This window comes from Pseudophryne corroboree, chromosome 4 (genome assembly GCF_028390025.1).
Source record: "Pseudophryne corroboree isolate aPseCor3 chromosome 4, aPseCor3.hap2, whole genome shotgun sequence".
NCBI lineage: Eukaryota > Metazoa > Chordata > Amphibia > Anura > Myobatrachidae > Pseudophryne > Pseudophryne corroboree.
In genome coordinates, this window is record NC_086447.1 from 797436249 (window position 1) to 797455378 (window position 19130).

General features: G+C 48.4%; 1 long non-coding RNA gene across 3 annotated transcripts in view; it reads left to right on the forward strand.

Moving 5' to 3' along the window:
- The first annotated feature begins 2073 nt into the window (after positions 1-2073).
- LOC134910394 (uncharacterized) overlaps positions 2074-19130 on the forward strand; it is a 198711-nt gene continuing 181654 nt past the window's right edge. For all 3 annotated transcript variants that reach the window (XR_010176186.1, XR_010176185.1, XR_010176184.1), the window contains exons 1-2: positions 2074-2484; positions 4648-4744. This is a non-coding gene — a long non-coding RNA (uncharacterized LOC134910394). The remainder of the gene's footprint in view (positions 2485-4647; positions 4745-19130) is intronic.

Below are 19130 nucleotides of genomic sequence, written 5' to 3' on the forward strand. Positions count from 1 at the left end.
TAATGACAATCCTGTACCACAATATTGAGGTACTCCTGGTGAAGAGGGTAAATAGGGACATGCAGGTAATCATCCTTGATGTCCAGTGATACCATGAAATTCTCCAGGCTTGCAATAATCGCCCTGAGCGATTCCATTTTGAACTTGAACCTTCATATATAAGTGTTCAAGGCTTTCAATTTTAGAATGGGTCTCACCGAACCGTCTGGTTTCGGTACCACAACATTTTGGAATAGTAACCCCGGCCTTGTTGAAGGAGGGGTACCTTGATTTCACCTGCTGGAAGTACAGCTTGTGAATTGCCGCCAGTACTACCTTTCTCCGAGGGCAGCCGGCAAGGCTGATGTGAGGTAACGGCGAGGGGGAGTCGCCTCGAACTCCAGCCTGTATCCCTGTGATACTATTTGCAGAACCTAGAGATCCACCTGTGGGCAATCCCACTGGTCCCTGAAGTTCCCGAGACGCGCCCCTACCGCACCTGTCTCCACCTGTGGAGCCCCAGCGTCATGCGGTGGACTCAGAGGAAGCGGGGGAAGATTTTTGATCCTGGGAACTGGCTGCAGGTGCAGCTTTTTTCCTTCTTCCCTTGTCTCTGTGCAGAAAGGAAGCGCCTTTGACCCGCTTGCTTTTCTGAAGCCGAAAGGACTGTACCTGAAAATACGGTGCTTTCTTAGGCTGTGAGGAAACCTGAGGTAAAAAATTTTCTTCCCAGCTGTTGCTGTGGATACGAGGTCTTAGAGACCATCCCCAAACAATTCCTCACCCTTATAAGGCAGAATCTCCATGTGCCTTTTACAGGCAGCATCACCTGTCCACTGCCGGGTTTCTAATACCCTCCTGGCAGAATGGACATTGCATTAATTCTGGATGCCAGCCGGCAAATATCCCTCTGTGCATCCTTTATATATAAGACAACATCTTAAATATGCTCAATGTTAGCAAAATATTCTCCCTGTCTTAGCGTATCAGACCACGCTGCAGCAGCCCTATTTATGCTGAGGCAATTGCAGGTCTCAGTATATAACCTGAGTGTGTAAATACAGACTTCAGGATCGCCTCCTGCTTTTTATCAGCAGGTTCCTTCAAGGTGGCCGTATCCTAAGACGGCAGAGCCACCTTTTGACAAACGTGTGAGCGCCTTATCCACCCTAAGGGATATCTCCCAACGTGACCAATCCTCTGGCGGGAAAGGGTACGCCATCAGTAACTTTTTAGATATTACCAGTTTCTTATCGGGGGAAACCACGCTTCTTTACACACTTCATTCATTCATCTAATGGGGGAACAAAACACTGGCTGCTTTTTCTCCCCAAAAATAAAACCCCTTTTATGTGGTACTTGGGTTCATGTCAGAAAATGCGTAACACATTTTTCATTGCCGAGATCATGTAACGGATGTTCCTAGTGGATTGTGTATATGTCTCAACCTCGTCGCCACTGGAGTCAGACTCCGTGTCGACATCTGTGTCTGCCATCTGAGGTAACGGGCGTTTTCTGAGCCCCTGATGGCCTTTGAGACGCCTGGGCAGGCGCGGGCTGAGAAGCCGGCTGTCCCACAGCTGTTACATCATCCAGCCTTTTATGTAAGGAGTTGACACTGTCGGTTAATACCTTCCACCTATCCATCCACTCTGGTGTCGGCCCCACAGGGGGCGACATCCCATTTATCGGCCTCTGCTCCGTCTCCACGTAACCTTCCTCATCCAACATGTCGACACAGCCGTACCGACACACCGCACACACACAGGGAATGCTCTGACTGAGGACAGGACCCCACAAAGTCCTTTGAGGAGACAGAGAGAGAGTATGCCAGCACACACCAGAGCGCTATATAATGCAGGGATTAACACTATAACTGAGTGATTTTTCCCCAAATAGCTGCTTGTATACATATATTGCGCCTAAATTTAGTGCCCCCCCCCCTCTCTTTTTAACCCTTTGAGCCTGAAAACTACAGGAGAGAGCCTGGGGAGCTGTCTTCCAGCTGCACTGTGAAGAGAAAATGGCGCCAGTGTGCTGAGGGAGAAGCACCGCCCCTTTTTCAACTGACTTTCTCCCGCTTTTTCTGAAATACTGGCAGGGGTAATTTTACATCTATATAGCCTCTAGGACTATATATGATGTAGATTTGCCAGCCAAGGCAGTGGCGGATCCAGGGGAGGGGCACACAGGCCCGTGCCCCCCCTGTCATTTCTAGCACTTTTTTTTCTCCCAAAGGTGAGCAGCAGCAACAACACGCTGCTTTCTCCATCAGTAATATTAGAGCCGAGCCGCGGCACTAAACAGCAGATCTAGAGCTCTCTATTCAGTGTAATAACAGGAGGTGACTGAGGGGGAGCTGTTGCGCACATCCTAGTGCAGCAACGACCTGCTCCCCTGCTACTGTACTGCGGAGCATCCTGTCTTCTCTGCCCCTACACTACAGTGGCAGTCTGGAGGAGCCTCTCATAGCCACAGTCGGTGATGTGTGGAGCAGTGACTGTGGTGAGTCATCAGATCTAATGCAAGTCAGTCTAGTGAGAGAGTGTGAAGCTTTTGGTAGGGCAGGAAGTAGGTCTGACTGAAAAACGTGACAGTCTGTAGTTAGTGTGTGTCTTCTGTGTGTGTGTGTGTGTGTGTGTGTGTGGGGGGGGGGTGGGGGGGTGGGGTGGTGGTGGTAGGTAGGGTAGTGGCAGTCTGTCTGTAGTTAGAGTGTGGGTCTGGGGGAACTAGAAGTGACAGTCTGCAGTTAGTGTGTGTCTTGTGTGTGTGTGTGTGTGTGTGTGTATATAGTTAGAGTGTGGGTCTGGGGGAAGTGACAGTCTGCAGTTAGTGTGTGTCTTCTGTGTGTGTGTGTGTGTGGGGGGGGGGGTGGTAGGTAGGGTAGTGGCAGTCTGTAGTTAGAGTGTGGGTCTGGGGGAAGTGACAGTCTGCAGTTAGTGTGTGTCTGAGTGGTGGGGGAGTCAGTTTTCAGTACAAGTGTTTGTGTGGGGGTAAGAGCAGACCTAGTGAGTGCATGGGAGGGGGTAGTTTGCTGTTTGAATGAGTGTTTGTGTTGGGGGGGGGGGGTGTACCACGTTGGAAATATGCCTTTACCTATACAACACATTGTAAATGCATGTGGGTGGTCTCAATATATGTGAGTGTATAGTGTTCACTCTAGCCTTTCGCGGGGCCCTGCGCTCTGCCCCTTTTCTGAGTGTCAGAATGCGTCCTGCCCATTTGTGCCCGCCCTGCCACCCTGCTGATTACTAAAGGTCTGCCGCACCGGGCCGCACTGAAACTCCTGCCGCCGCACTGCCACTCCTCTCGCAGCGCTGTCACTCCTCCCCGCTACGCTGCCGCTGCTCCCGCCGTGCTGCCACGCCTCCCTTCCGCTGCCTCAGGCTTGTTACGTGCTGCCAGTTTAATTCCGAAGTGTCTCAATCAGGTTTATATAGCAACACGTGCTGCCAGTTTAATTCTTAAAGTGTCTCAATAGGGTTTATATAGCAATATGTGCTGCCAGTTTTATCTGAAGTGTCTCAATAGGGTTTATATAGCAACATGCGTTGCCAGTTTATTTCTTAAAGTGTCTCAATAGGGTTTATATAGCAATATGTGCTGCCAGTTTTTTCTGAAGTGTCTCAATAGGGTTTATATAGCAACATGTGCTGCCAGTTTAATTCTGAAGTGTCTCAATAGGATTTATATAGTTTAATAAACTATATAAACCCTATTGAGACACTTCAGAAATAAACTTTCAGCACATGAATGCTATATAAACCATTCTGGGACACCTTCGCTTCAATCTGACGGCACATTTACATTTAATTTGCTGTCAGATTGAAGCGAAGGTGTCCCAGGATAGTTCATAAGATACAATGTGCTGCCAGTTTAAGACACCTGCATACATATTACAATATGTACATCATTTTGCCCTTTTAAATTAAAATGTGCCCTCCCGAATCAAAAATGTGCCCTCCCCAAGGTCAGCACCCTGCCCTAAAAAAATCCTAGAGTGAACACTAAGTGTGTGTGTGTGTGTGTATGTATGTATATATATATATATATATATATATATATATATATGAGAGAGATAGATAGATAGATAGATAGATAGATAGATAGATATCCCATCCAGGAACGGCACTTGGAGACAAATAATAGCCAGCTTGAAGTACCGTATATTTGGCTATTATTTGTCTCTGAGTGCGGTTCCTGGATGGCATTTACATGTTATATGTTCGAGTACTGGAGCAGATTGAATTATTGGAGAGTGGCAGCAGTTTGAGGATTATATATATATATATATATATATATATATGTACTGCGTGTGTGTGTGTGTGTGTGTATATATATATATTTTAATATATAACATTTATACATACAGTACTTATATGGAAACCCCCTTAAAAAAAACCTGTGTTTGACCTCGGAAGGTGCTGCAGGGAGGGAGAGTGCTGTGGAGTTGACACTGAAGGCGCTGTGGTTGGGAGAGTATGACTGTACTGATGACATCGAAGGGGCTGTGAGAGTGCTATGGTGTGGACATTGAAGGGACTGGTGGGGTAGGGGGTATTGTGGTTATTGAAGGGGAGGTTATTGAAGGGGGAGTGCTGTGAGCTGGACATTTCTTTTTAACTATGCTGTCTCCATTTTATTTTTACAACTGACTATAATGCACAGGCTGTGGAGAGGAGCCAGGCCCCCATTACTTGGAACAGTCATCCGGAAAGGATTGGTCATCGACTAGAAGACAAAAGACCCACTGCATGGCAAGAAGGTAAGTGGAATGGCCTTGTTTTTTGTGTGTACCTCCCAGTGTGACTATAACGAGAGGTGGGGTTAATCGGGATTGCATATCTTGCGCGGCCATGCCCCTTCTAGTGAGTCCACCCCCCTTTTCTGTGAGCACGCGCGCTGAAGGTGCGTGCAAATACAACTGATACCACAGACATTCTCCTCTTCCCCTGTCATGGTGCCCCCCCTTTCATTTTTTTCTGGATCCGCCCCTGAGCCAAGGTGTCATATATTGCCCTCACGGCGCCCCCCCCAGCGCCCTGCACCCATCAGTGACCGGAGTGTGAGGTGTACATGAGGAGCAATGGCGCACAGCTGCAGTGCTGTGCGCTACCTTGGTGAAGACCGAAGTCTTCTGCCGCCGATTTTCCGGACTCTTCATGCTTCTGGCTCTGTAAGGGGGACGGCGGCGCGGCTCCGGGAACGAACACCAAGGTCGGGTCCTGCGGTCGATCCCTCTGGAGCTAATGGTGTCCAGTAGCCTAAGAAGCCCAAACTACCACCTGTTAGGTAGGTTCGCTTCTTCTCCCCTTAGTCCCTCGCTGCAGTGAGTCTGTTGCCAGCAGATCTCACTGTAAAATAAAAAACCTAAATATACTTTCTTTCTAGGAGCTCAGGAGAGCCCCTAGTGTGCATCCAGCTCAGCCGGGCACAAGAATCTAACTGAGGTCTGGAGGAGGGTCTTAGTGGGAGAAGCCAGTGCACACCAGGTAGTCCTAAAGCTTTCTTTAGTTGTGCCCAGTCTCCTGCGGAGCCGCTAATCCCCATGGTCCTTACGGAGTCCCATGGTCCTTACGGATTCCCAGCATCCACTTAGGACGTCAGAGAAATGGAAGCCGACAGCAAGCCAGGCCATAAAACCCAATATCAGTGCCCGACATCACAAGCTCTTGTCACTGAATGAATGCAAATCCCTGCAGCCATGTTCCAAAGTGTAGTGGAAAGTCTTCATGGAAGAGTGGAGGCTGTTTTATCATCTGAGGGAGGTCAACAAATGCGCATGGTTTTAAAAAGAGATATTCAACAGGCACATTAAGTGTGTGCAGTATGACCATACTTTTCCTCAAGTAGTGTATGTACTGTATATAGTCCAGTATTGTGAGATGCCTTTTATCCTGTCAGTAAGATTTTACATTATAGGAGTACATCAGAGAATCCAGTGGAAGGCCAAACAAACACAGGTAGAACACAGGGACGTGCAGTGAGCCTGCCTCACCCCGCCGCATGTCACTGGTAGAACATACCGACTCCACACAGATAGATAGATAGATAGATAGATAGATAGATAGATAGATAGATAGGGGCCTCATGACAAAACACAAGCGGAGATCCAGATCCAAAACCAAAACACAAAACCCGAAAAGTGTCCGCCGCACATCTCTAATGTAAGTATGTACACACACACCTCCCACCTCACTCCCCCACCCCCACACGGAAACCCACCTGAGTAAATCCTGCGTTTGCCTCTGCAATGCATAAAGCAATAAGGAACGGGGAGCCACAGGTAAAAGCTACAGTGCTAACTGTGGACTTGTCATACTAATTAGCTAGCTATTACCTGTATTGCTGTGACATGTTAGAAATAGTACAGACCGTTTTACATCATATAGATATGTGTGAACACAAAAAAGAAGAATTTTATGAGTGACATATCTCTAAAATGCAGTTATCTGAGCAGGGCATATCATATACCAAATTAAAGGTCTGGGTCTGTAGATTTGGCATTGTAATTGGTAGTTGGAGTTAGGTGGCAAAACATCCGCTTGCCATTTACAATGCATCACCGTAATGCTCTGGGAAATGTGACAGTTGGTGAACTCTACCTGTGCAGCATCCGGGTAACCTGGAACATGTGACCAGCTGGATGGTCTGGGCAGCTGTGGGGGAGTTGTACTAAGCAGTGGAAAGAGTAGAGAAGTGAGCCAGTGGAGGAGTTGCCCATAGCAACCAATCAGCTGCTGTGTATAATTTAATAGTATGCAAATGATAAATGTAACTTCAATGCAGTTTGGTTGCAATAGGCAACTTCTCCACTGACTCACTTCTTAACTCTTTTCTTTGCTTATAGTCAGTGGCGTCAGAACGTTTTTAGGTTGGGGCAAGATATCATTTAAGTTTGGCGCCTCTAAATATCTAAATTTCGCCCCCTCTGTGTTATACCTCATAATAAAAATAGAGAGAGAGAGAGATGGAGAAAGACATGGCGAGAGAGAGAGATGGGGTGAGAGAGAGAGAGACCTGGAGAGAGACACATGGAGATAGAGACACATGGAAAGAGAGCGATACATGGATAGAGAGAGAGAGAGAGATGGGGAGAGAGAGATACCTGGAGAGAGATGTAGAGAGAGAGAGAGACACCTGGAGAGAGAGGTATATCATCAGCACCAGAATGTGTGCCTAAGAGAGCAGTTACCTGGAGGTCTCCGGAAGGAGGTTGCATTGTCTCTGATGCAGGGTGGTGTAAGGCAGGGCGAAACTAGAACTTTGTGGTTCCCATAGAAAAATCTTGACAGGGCCTCCACTGACCCCCGCCATTGTCACTTCAATGCTCTTAGGGAGCAGGAGAGAGTGAGAAAGACAAATCGGGTAACAGGCTTAGAGCGAAAGAGAGAGGAGTGCGAGAAAGAGAGGCAGGTCAGGGAGAGAGAGAGAGAGGTTTTCACGGAAAAAGAGGGAATGCGCAAACAATAGGAGCGAGAGAGAGGGTGTAAAGGCGGGTACACACTAGGCGAGCGTTCAACGATATAGTGCGTACACACTGATCATTATCGTTCAACGATAACGATCAGTAATGTCACCGCCGTCATTTCCGAACATGCAGCTCAGACCGACATTGATGGGTTAAGCTTCATGTCAGCTCAATATTGGTGATTGCTGAACGGCATGCAGGAGCGCACATCGTAGATCGGTCACAGATATTGCCCCCATACACACTAGAGATGAGCGCCGGAAATTTTTCGGGTTTTGTGCTTTGGTTTTGGGTTCGGTTCCGCGGCCGTGTTTTGGGTTCGACCGCGTTTTGGCAAAACCTCACCGAATTTTTTTTGTCGGATTCGGGTGTGTTTTGGATTCGGGTGTTTTTTTCCAAAAAACCTAAAAAACAGCTTAAATCATAGAATTTGGCGGTCATTTTGATCCCAAAGAATTATTAACCTCAAAAACCATAATTTCCACTCATTTTCAGTCTATTCTGAATACCTCACACCTCACAATATTATTTTTAGTCCTAAAATTTGCACCGAGGTCGCTGTGTGAGTAAGATAAGCGACCCTAGTGGCCGACACAAACACCGGGCCCATCTAGGAGTGGCACTGCAGTGTCACGCAGGATGGCCCTTCCAAAAAACCCTCCCCAAACAGCACATGACGCAAAGAAAAAAAGAGGCGCAATGAGGTAGCTGTGTGAGTAAGATTAGCGACCCTAGTGGCCGACACAAACACCGGGCCCATCTAGGAGTGGCACTGCAGTGTCACGCAGGATGTCCCTTCCAAAAAACCCTCCCCAAACAGCACATGACGCAAAGAAAAAAAGAGGCGCAATGAGGTAGCTGTGTGAGTAAGATAAGCGACCCTAGTGGCCGACACAAACACCGGGCCCATCTAGGAGTGTCACTGCAGTGTCACGCAGGATGTCCCTTCCAAAAAACCCTCCCCAAACAGCACATGACGCAAAGAAAAAAAGAGGCGCAATGAGGTAGCTGTGTGAGTAAGATAAGCGACCCTAGTGGCCGACACAAACACCGGGCCCATCTAGGAGTGGCACTGCAGTGTCACGCAGGATGTCCCTTCCAAAAAACCCTCCCCAAACAGCACATGACGCAAAGAAAAAGAAAAGAAAAAAGAGGTGCAAGATGGAATTGTCCTTGGGCCCTCCCACCCACCCTTATGTTGTATAAACAGGACATGCACACTTTAACCAACCCATCATTTCAGTGACAGGGTCTGCCACACGACTGTGACTGATATGACGGGTTGGTTTGGACCCCCACCAAAAAAGAAGCAATTAATCTCTCCTTGCACAAACTGGCTCTACAGAGGCAAGATGTCCACCTCATCATCATCCTCCGATATATCACCGTGTACATCCCCCTCCTCACAGATTATCAATTCGTCCCCACTGGAATCCACCATCTCAGCTCCCTGTGTACTTTGTGGAGGCAATTGCTGCTGGTCAATGTCTCCACGGAGGAATTGATTATAATTCATTTTAATGAACATCATCTTCTCCACATTTTCTGGATGTAACCTCGTACGCCGATTGCTGACAAGGTGAGCGGCGGCACTAAACACTCTTTCGGAGTACACACTTGTGGGAGGGCAACTTAGGTAGAATAAAGCCAGTTTGTGCAAGGGCCTCCAAATTGCCTCTTTTTCCTGCCAGTATAAGTACGGACTGTGTGACGTGCCTACTTGGATGCGGTCACTCATATAATCCTCCACCATTCTTTCAATGGGGAGAGAATCATATGCAGTGACAGTAGACGACATGTCCGTAATCGTAACCACGGTTAGGTGGTATATACAATTATGGACGGGCTGCCGAGTGCCGACACAGAGGTAGCCACAGCCGTGAACTACCGCACTGTACTGTGTCTGCTGCTAATATAGACTGGTTGATAAAGAGATAGTATACTCGTAACTAGTATGTATGTATAAAGAAAGAACAAAAAACCACGGTTAGGTGGTATATACAATTATGGACGGGCTGCCGAGTGCCGACACAGAGGTAGCCACAGCCGTGAACTACCGCACTGTACTGTGTCTGCTGCTAATATAGACTGGTTGATAAAGAGATAGTATACTCGTAACTAGTATGTATGTATAAAGAAAGAAAAAAAAACCACGGTTAGGTGGTATATACAATTATGGACGGGCTGCCGAGTGCCGACACAGAGGTAGCCACAGCCGTGAACTACCGCACTGTACTGTGTCTGCTGCTAATATATAGACTGGTTGATAAAGAGATAGTATACTCGTAACTAGTATGTATGTATAAAGAAAGAAAAAAAACCCACGGTTAGGTGGTATATACAATTATGGACGGGCTGCCGAGTGCCGACACAGAGGTAGCCACAGCCGTGAACTACCGCACTGTACTGTGTCTGCTGCTAATATAGACTGGTTGATAAAGAGATAGTATACTCGTAACTAGTATGTATGTATAAAGAAAGAACAAAAAACCACGGTTAGGTGGTATATACAATTATGGACGGGCTGCCGAGTGCCGACACAGAGGTAGCCACAGCCGTGAACTACCGCACTGTACTGTGTCTGCTGCTAATATATAGACTGGTTGATAAAGAGATAGTATACTCGTAACTAGTATGTATGTATAAAGAAAGAAAAAAAAACCACGGTTAGGTGGTATATACAATTATGGACGGGCTGCCGAGTGCCGACACAGAGGTAGCCACAGCCGTGAACTACCGCACTGTACTGTGTCTGCTGCTAATATATAGACTGGTTGATAAAGAGATAGTATACTCGTAACTAGTATGTATGTATAAAGAAAGAAAAAAAAACCACGGTTAGGTGGTATATACAATTATGGACGGGCTGCCGAGTGCCGACACAGAGGTAGCCACAGCCGTGAACTACCGCACTGTACTGTGTCTGCTGCTAATATAGACTGGTTGATAAAGAGATAGTATACTCGTAACTAGTATGTATGTGTAAAGAAAGAAAAAAAAACCACGGTTAGGTGGTATATACAATTATGGACGGGCTGCCGAGTGCCGACACAGAGGTAGCCACAGCCGTGAACTACCGCACTGTACTGTGTCTGCTGCTAATATAGACTGGTTGATAAAGAGATAGTATACTCGTAACTAGTATGACTATAAAGAAAGAAAAAAAAACCACGGTTAGGTGGTATATACAATTATGGACGGGCTGCCGAGTGCCGACACAGAGGTAGCCACAGCCGTGAACTACCGCACTGTACTGTGTCTGCTGCTAATATAGACTGGTTGATAAAGAGATAGTATACTACTAATATTATATATACTGGTGGTCAGGTCACTGGTCACTAGTCACACTGGCAGTGGCACTCCTGCAGCAAAAGTGTGCACTGTTTAATTTTAATATAATATTATGTACTCCTGGCTCCTGCTATAACCTATAACTGGCACTGCAGTGCTCCCCAGTCTCCCCCACAATTATAAGCTGTGTGAGCTGAGCACAGTCAGATATATATATACATTGATGCAGCACACTGGGCTGAGCAGTGCACACAGATATGGTATGTTACTGAGTCACTGTGTGTATCGTTTTTTTCAGGCAGAGAACGGATATATTAAATAAAACAAACAACTGCACTGTCTGGTGGTCACTGTGGTCGTCAGTCACTAAACTCTGCACTCTCTTCTACAGTATCACAGCCTCAGGTCAATCTCTCTCTCTCTCTCTCAACCCTAATCTAAATGGAGAGGACGCCAGCCACGTCCTCTCCCTATCAATCTCAATGCACGTGTGAAAATGGCGGCGACGCGCGGCTCCTTATATAGAATCCGAGTCTCGCGAGAATCCGACAGCGTCATGATGACGTTCGGGCGCGCTCGGGTTAACCGAGCAAGGCGGGAGGATCCGAGTCTGCTCGGACCCGTGAAAAAAACATGAAGTTCGTGCGGGTTCGGATTCAGAGAAACCGAACCCGCTCATCTCTAATACACACTGGACGATATAAGCCTAAAAATAAACGATAATGACATTTATGTCGTTATCATTTATTTTTTAGGCTAAAATCACCTAGTGTGTACCCCCCTTAAGGGAGAAAGAAAGAAAGTGTCAGGGAAAGAGAGAGACAGTGTCAGGGGGAGAGAAGGAGAGACAGTGTCAGAGAGAGTGACTGACTCAGAGAGAGAGACTGTCAGGGGGAGAGAGAGGGAGAGACAGTGTCAGGGAGTGAGAGGAAGAGACAGTGTCAAAGAGAGGGACAGACAGACAGTGTCAGGGGGAGAGAGAGAGAAAGAGAGAGAAAGAGTGCCAGCAGGGAGAGAGAGCTAGACACAGCATCAGGGAGAGACATTGTCACAGAGAGAGAGAGAGAGAGATAGCGTGCCAGGGAGAGACAGTGTCAGGAAGAAAGTGAGGGAGATGATGTCAAAGAGAGTGAGTGTAGGGAGGGGACAGAGAGACAGTGTCGGGGAGAAAGAGGAAAGGGAGAGTGGCAGAGGGAGAGAGGGAGGGGGGAGGGGGGGGGGGGGCAGCCAGAAATACCGTACACTACCTGACTAGTTGCTGCAGTCACGTTAAACTCCCAGATCCGGCCTCACCCCCGCAGCTGTCCTTCACAGTGGGTGGTCCGGGGAGGCCAATGATGCAATCCGCGCTGAATCACATCATAGTAGTCCCAGAAGCGTGGACCAGAGGAGCGCCGAGTGAGTGTCTATCCCCCCTATCCATCTGCAGACGGCTTGACAGGAGACCCGGAGCGAAGAACAAGGTCAGTACAGGCATCGGCTAGGTCTTCCTCGCCTGATGAGGACCCGACCCTGGGGCTATCACTGTGGAGTGTGAGACCATCAGAGGAGCCGCGCTGCTGCAGCAATGCAGCGCCACTGTGGGGGAGGAGATGGCACACTGGGGGTGTCCGGGACCACTAGACAGTGAGGATGTGCGGCAGCCGGCAGCGGTATTTCACCTGACCGTCTGCCGCTCCTCTGCTGAAGTTGATAGGCGTCTCTCTTATCTTTGCAGGGGGCGAGCGGCCCCCTTGACCACCCTTTCCGACGCCCCTGCTTTTAGTACATCTCCCCCTGAGACTGTTATTTGCAGCCACCCACTAAGCAGGGATAGGGCCTGTTCCCAGTGGTGTAAGTAGAAAAAATGTATTATAGGTACTGTGTGCACACGCCAAAGGTGCGCGTGTCAAAAATGGGTGTGGCCAAATGCCACATGGGGCGTGGTCAATGAAAATGGGGGCGTGGTATACATATTGGGGGGCCAGATACCCTTATGACACCAATAGTGCCAGATACACGTATGCCCCCACAGTGCTAGATACTCCCCCACCGTGCCAGATATGCTCCTACAGTGCCAGATGCACAAATGCCCCATGGTGCCTGATGCACAAATGCTCCATGGTGCCAGATGCACAAATGCCCCACGGTGCCAGATGCACAAATGCCGCCAGTAGTGCCATATATGCCCCCACAGTGCCAGATACACATTGCTCCAGAGTCAGATACACATACGCCCCCACAGTGCCAGATATGCTCCACTGCGCCAGATACACATATGCCCCCACAGTGCCAGATACACATGCCCCCACAGTTCCAGATACACATATGCCCCCACAGTGCCAGATATGCCCCTTCAGTGCCAGACATGTCCCTATAGTGCCAGATATGCCCCCACAGTGCCAGATACACATGCACCCACAGTGCCAGATATGCCCCCACAGTGCCAGATATACATGCTCCCACAGTGCCAGATATGCCCCCACAGTGGCAGATACACATGCCCCCAGAATGCCAGATATGCCCCAGCAGTGCAACTCACCGTTGTTGCTGCTGCCTGGGGCTGGCACTTTCTCCTGCTGCTGGCCTGCTGCTGGGGAGAGGAGAGCGCAGCACGCACTCCTCCTGCCACTCTCCTGCCCTCAGTCTGGTCTCTTGTATATTAGAACTGGCACCGTTCCACGAGCCAATCAGGGCTCGCGGTCTGGCAGCATCGGCTCCTGATTAGCTGCCGATCCGCGAGCTCTGACTGGCTCACAAACCGGCTCAGTGCACGCCACTGATGCAGGACTCGGGCTGGCAGAAGAGGAGGGGCGCATGCTGCACTCTCCTCTTTCCAACACCCGGTGTCTGCAATGTAGCGGCCTGGCGGTACGGCGTACCTGCTTGGATTTTCTTACAGGTACGATGTACCGCCCCGTACCACCATACTTGCAGCACTGCCTGTTCCTAAATATACCTCCAAGGCCTGTGATGGCAAGGACCTCCTTTCAAATGCAGGGACTGTCTAAAAGGTAGTTGAAAAAGCTGCCCAGCAGTGAAATGCATCAGTGGTACCTATCCATTCGGACTGTGTAACTACCACTCAGTGGCCTGAACCAGCCTCCTGACTTTTGACACTTTTACAGCCTTATTGGGCCCAAATCTACCAACTCCACTACCTTATGGCCTGTGCCAGCTAAAGACACCGTGTAAACGAGGGCTCGATTACTGCATTTCTGAGGTGTCACGCTCAAGGGGGTACCCCTCTATCGGTGAAAAGTGTATGTTTATCTACTACCCTTTGGACAGTCATATATATTGGTAGATGCTCAATTAGCTTAGTGATATCATTCAGGTGCTCGAAAGGGAGGGGTATTTCTAAGCAAGAAAAAAAGGCATTTGGTTTTCCCCAACACCCTGAATGATAACAGTAACCAGATATAAATCCCACATAATAATAGAATTCAGAGATCTTCGTTACACATATTTGCGCAAATGTGTGGTTAAGCCCCAAAGCCGCATCAAGGCATCTCTGTATATTTGGGGTCCCTAGCACTATATCTAGGTGCAGGGTGTGGCACCCCAAAACACCAGCATTAGCCAGAAAGCCCAGCGTAGCATACCAGTGAAAAAACTATAGTGTTAATAAATTAGTATTTAGGAAGCCGAAGCTATAGAGAGGGTGATACAAACATGAAATGTAATTAAAGTAGAGAAATAGTGTTAAAAAATTAATAAGTGAAAAGTGTTAATAGAATGTAAAGGTATGCCACACTAAAGCCATCCAACTCAGCCAGTCCAGAGGCACCACACCTCACACCTCCATTACCCCAATCTGGGTCTAATATTAACCAGCAAGGAGCCACATGATAATGGCTCCTTACTACAATATGTCTAAGCTAAGAGCTACCTACCTTGGAGCAACCCCATAATGCTCCATGTGGCATGTCAGGGCCTGCACCTCCTCCTAATGCAGGAACCTCTCTGCCTCTCACAACAGACATATATATTGGTAGATGCTCAATTAGCTTAGTGATATCATTCAGGTGCTCAAAAGGGAGGGGTATTTCTGAGCAAGAAAAAAAGGCATTTGGTTTTCCCCAGCACCCTGAATGATAACAGTAACCAGATATAAATCCCACATAATAATAGAATTCAGAGATCTTCGTTACACATATTTGCACAAATGTGTGGTTAAGCCCCAAAGCCGCATCAAGGCGTCTCTGTATATTTGGGGTCCCTAGCGCTATATCTAGGTGCAGGGTGTGGCACCCCAAAACACCAGCATTAGCCAGGAAGCCCAGCGTAGCATACCAGTGAAAAAACTATAGTGTTAATAAATTAGTATTTAGGAAGCCGAAGCTATAGAGAGGGTACCTGAATGATATCACTGAGCTAATTGAGCATCTACCAATATATATGTCTGTTGTGAGAGGCAGAGAGGTTCCTGCATTAGGAGGAGGTGCAGGCCCTGACATGCCACATGGAGCAATATGGGGTTGCTCCAATGTAGGTAGCTCTTAGCTTAGACATATTGTAGTAAGGAGCCATTATCATGTGGCTCCTTGCTGGTTAATATTAGACCCAGATTGGGGTAATGGAGGTGTGAGGTGTGGTGCCTCTGGACTGGCTGAGTTGGATGGCTTTAGTGTTGCATACCTTTACATTCTATTAACACTTTTCACTTATTAATTTTTTAACACTATTTCTCTATTTTAATTACATTTCATGTTTGTATCACCCTCTCTATAGCTTCGGCTTCCTAAATACTATTTTATTAACACTATAGTTTTTTCACTGGTATGCTACGCTGGGCTTTCTGGCTAATGCTGGTGTTTTGGGGTGCCACACCCTGCACCTAGATATAGCGCTAGGGACCCCAAATATACAGAGACGCCTTGATGCGGCTTTGGGGCTTAACCACACATTTGTGCAAATATGTGTAACGAAGATCTCTGAATTCTATTATTATGTGGGATTTATATCTGGTTACTGTTATCATTCAGGGTGCTGGGGAAAACCAAATGCCTTTTTTTCTTACCCTTTGGACAGTCCCTGCATTTGAAAGGAGGACCTTGCCATCACAAGCCTTGGAGGTATATTTCAGGAACAAGCCCATAGTGACAATATTTATATCCGGCATGCATGGATATTAGGTAGAGTGTTATTCATTTTTCATTTTTGTGCTCATGTACCAACATGTTTATTGTTATGTGATTTTATTAAATTGTGTATTACATATTATCAATTTTATATTTAATCTATATGCACATGTTCCATACCCTCTAACATTTTAAACATAAAAATAGGTACAAATTAGGAAAGGGACGTGGTCACGTGCAAAGGGGGGGTGTCCACGCCCCTTTTCCTATACTTTCAATGGAAGTTTGGAGAGCCAAAAATCGGGACAGACCATAAAAAAAAGGTACTGTATCTGCCAAAAAGGAACAGTTGAAGGGTATGCATGTTCTTTTTCTTACTATTTAATGTCTATGTATGCAATTTTATTAGCACTATTACGTTTGTTATTGTTTGTTGTTTAAGGGACTGACTATCCCATTCTGAGCAGCTGCTTGGTCAAAAAGAGCCTATCAGCGCCGGTCTATAAACCGTGTTTGGTATCTATAATTTTTTGACTTGCAAAACAAGCTTAGTTTGGCTAAATCAATATAACTAGGTGATTCATCGCGCCCTACGGGCGCTCTTCACACCGTCGTAAGGGGTATGCCACCTTAACCCTTGCATACCTTTGTGGCGTGCAATATTTGTATTATATGGAGTATAACCTCCAATCATAATTGTATGAGTGGTTAAATATTGCATGGACAAAGGGCGTGCGATGGTTAAGGGGTCGTAGCCCCTTGCAACGGTGTGAACAGCGCACGCAGGGCCTGATGAATCACCTAGTAGGTGCTGTGGTTGGGGGAGTGAAGGGTGCGGGGGAGACGCAGATGGGGTCCGGGGGTGGCGCGGGTGGTGGAGGGGTGGTTGCGGGGGTGGTGTGGGTGGGGGAGGGGCGGGTGCCGCGGGTGGGGGTCCGGAGCCACCGCGGGTGTGGGGGTGCGGCGGGTGGGGGAAGGGCAGGTGCGGTGGTGCGGCAGGTGGGAGAGGGGTGGGGGACAGGGTACGGAGCCACCGTGGGTGATGGAGGGGGTGTGTATGGGTGCCGTGGATGGGGCCTGGAGGTACTGCGAGTGGGGGAGGGGCGGGTAATGCTTCTCTTCCTGGAAGCAGCTAAGCTGCTGTCCTCCCTTTGGCAGTGTCTCTCCCGGAGACTCGCACAGCAGCCAATCACTATTGTTAGCTCCGGTGTCCCAACATGCTGCATTACAGGGAAGAAGATGCACTCAATAAACTACAGCTCCCAGCAGGCCTTAGCACTGGAATGCTTTGGCGCTAAGGGCTGCTGGGAGCTGTAGTTTATTTAGTGCGTCTACTTCCCTGTAATGCGGCGTGTTGGGACACCGGCCCTAACAATATGACTGGCTGGCAGAACTGAGTGACTCGCTGAATCAATGTAAAAGGTGAGAGTGCTGTGCAGTGTCAGTGACACTGCACACCCACTACACTGCACAGCACTCTCACCTTTTGCATTGATTCAGCGTCCATTAGCCTCCGCGATATCACCCACTATATCCGTTACATTAGCCATCTCGGGCCTTCAAGGCCGGCAGCCCAGGTGCTGTGTTGCAGAGTCAGGGCCTCAGGGGATCTGAGCGCGGCTGTGGCGGGGAGGCACTTCTGTGACATCACTCGCAGAGGAGGCTCTGGGGCTCAGAGAGAATGCGGCGCAGGGAGGGCTATGAAAGCCTTCCGCTGCGCCGCTTTCACACACATCTATGCTGGTGGCCGCAGCAGCTTTTGTTCCACCTGCGCCACGGTTAGTGAGTGGGGATTGTTGATGCCGGAGGTGGCAGGTGGACTGGCCGCAGGACATAGAGGGTCATTCCGACCTGATCGTAGCTGTGCTAAATGTAGCACAGCTACGATCACTTACTCTGACATGCGGGGGGATGCCCAGCACAGGGTTAGTCCGCCCCGCATGTCAGGCCGCCCCCCCCACCTCACAAGTACAAAAGCATCACACAGCGGTGATGCATTTGTACTTGAAGAGTAACTCGCAGCCAGCACAGCTCCTGCGGCTGGCCGGGAGTTACTCGTCGGTAGCCTGTTGCAGCGGCTGCATTGGCCGGTCCGTGCCCACAAAACGACGGCCAAATGCCGGCGTGCCCCCCCTCCTGCCCAGTGACCGACTCTGCCTGTCAATCAGGCAGAGGCGATCGCTAGGCAATGACAGCCGTTGGCTGTCAGCCATGCGCCGGCGCACTGCGGTGCCGGCGCATGCGCTGTTCTGACCTGATTGCTGCGCTGCGATGAACTGCAGCAAGTGATCAGGTCAGAATGACCCCATAGGACGCTGCAGTTAAAGTTTTTTCCCCCCTATCTACAGCGCAGAGACTTGCTGCAGATGCAGTGGCATACCCTCCAGCTGGGCCTTTTTGGCAGATACAGTACTTTTTTTATGGTCTGTACCGATTTTTGGCTGTTCAAGCTTCCATTGAAAGTATAGGAAAAGGGGCGTGGCCACACCACTGTACCCGTGGCCATGCCCCCTTTTTGAATTTGTAGCGATTTTTATGTGTAAATTGTTGGAGGGTATGTTGCTGCAGATGCAGTGGGTCTATTTTGGGGTGTGGACCTGGAGCTGCAGCTCCATCAGCCCCATTGTTAATCCTGCTCTGGGAACACACAGCAGCCAAAAGGCAGGGCCTCCCATTGGATGTAACCTGTGTGGGAGGGCGTTTCTCGCCCAATCAGCTATGGACTGGGTGTGATAGACCTGCTGCTAACCCAATGAGAGCTCCTAGCCACTCACAGCGTTATCCTCACAGTCACGGAGTAACAGATCTGGGCAATTATATAGCAGATTATATTTACAGGGTTCAAGCCAATGGCTGTATGTGTCTGTTTTGGATGAATTTGAGGCTTATTTATACTGTGACCATAAGCTAAACTTCATAATAATATCACTGTTCTGTTTTGGTTTAGTTGCTCGGCTGTCTCAATGTACAAATCTAAACTGTATTTCAAAAGAAATCATAGATGGGTTTTGTTTAAATGAATATAGTCACAGTTTTGTGCAGTGACTTCTGCTGCCTTTGCTTTTGCCTCATGGAAGCCTTACATTTTCCATAGATTCAGCTGATCAGGTTGTGATCCTGAGTTTCCTTCCCTTCAACACAGGGCCGTCTTTTCGTATGGGCTCAATGGGCTCTTGCCCAAGGGCCCCAGGAGTAAAAGGGCCCTAGGCTGATAGCTGAGGGTCCCCTCTTTCCAGGGGTACCAGATTTTTGAAAATCGGCCCAGGGGAACCGGTGATATCCGACTTCAAAGCAGTGGTCCCCGTCCAAGCCTGTTAATTGTTCTT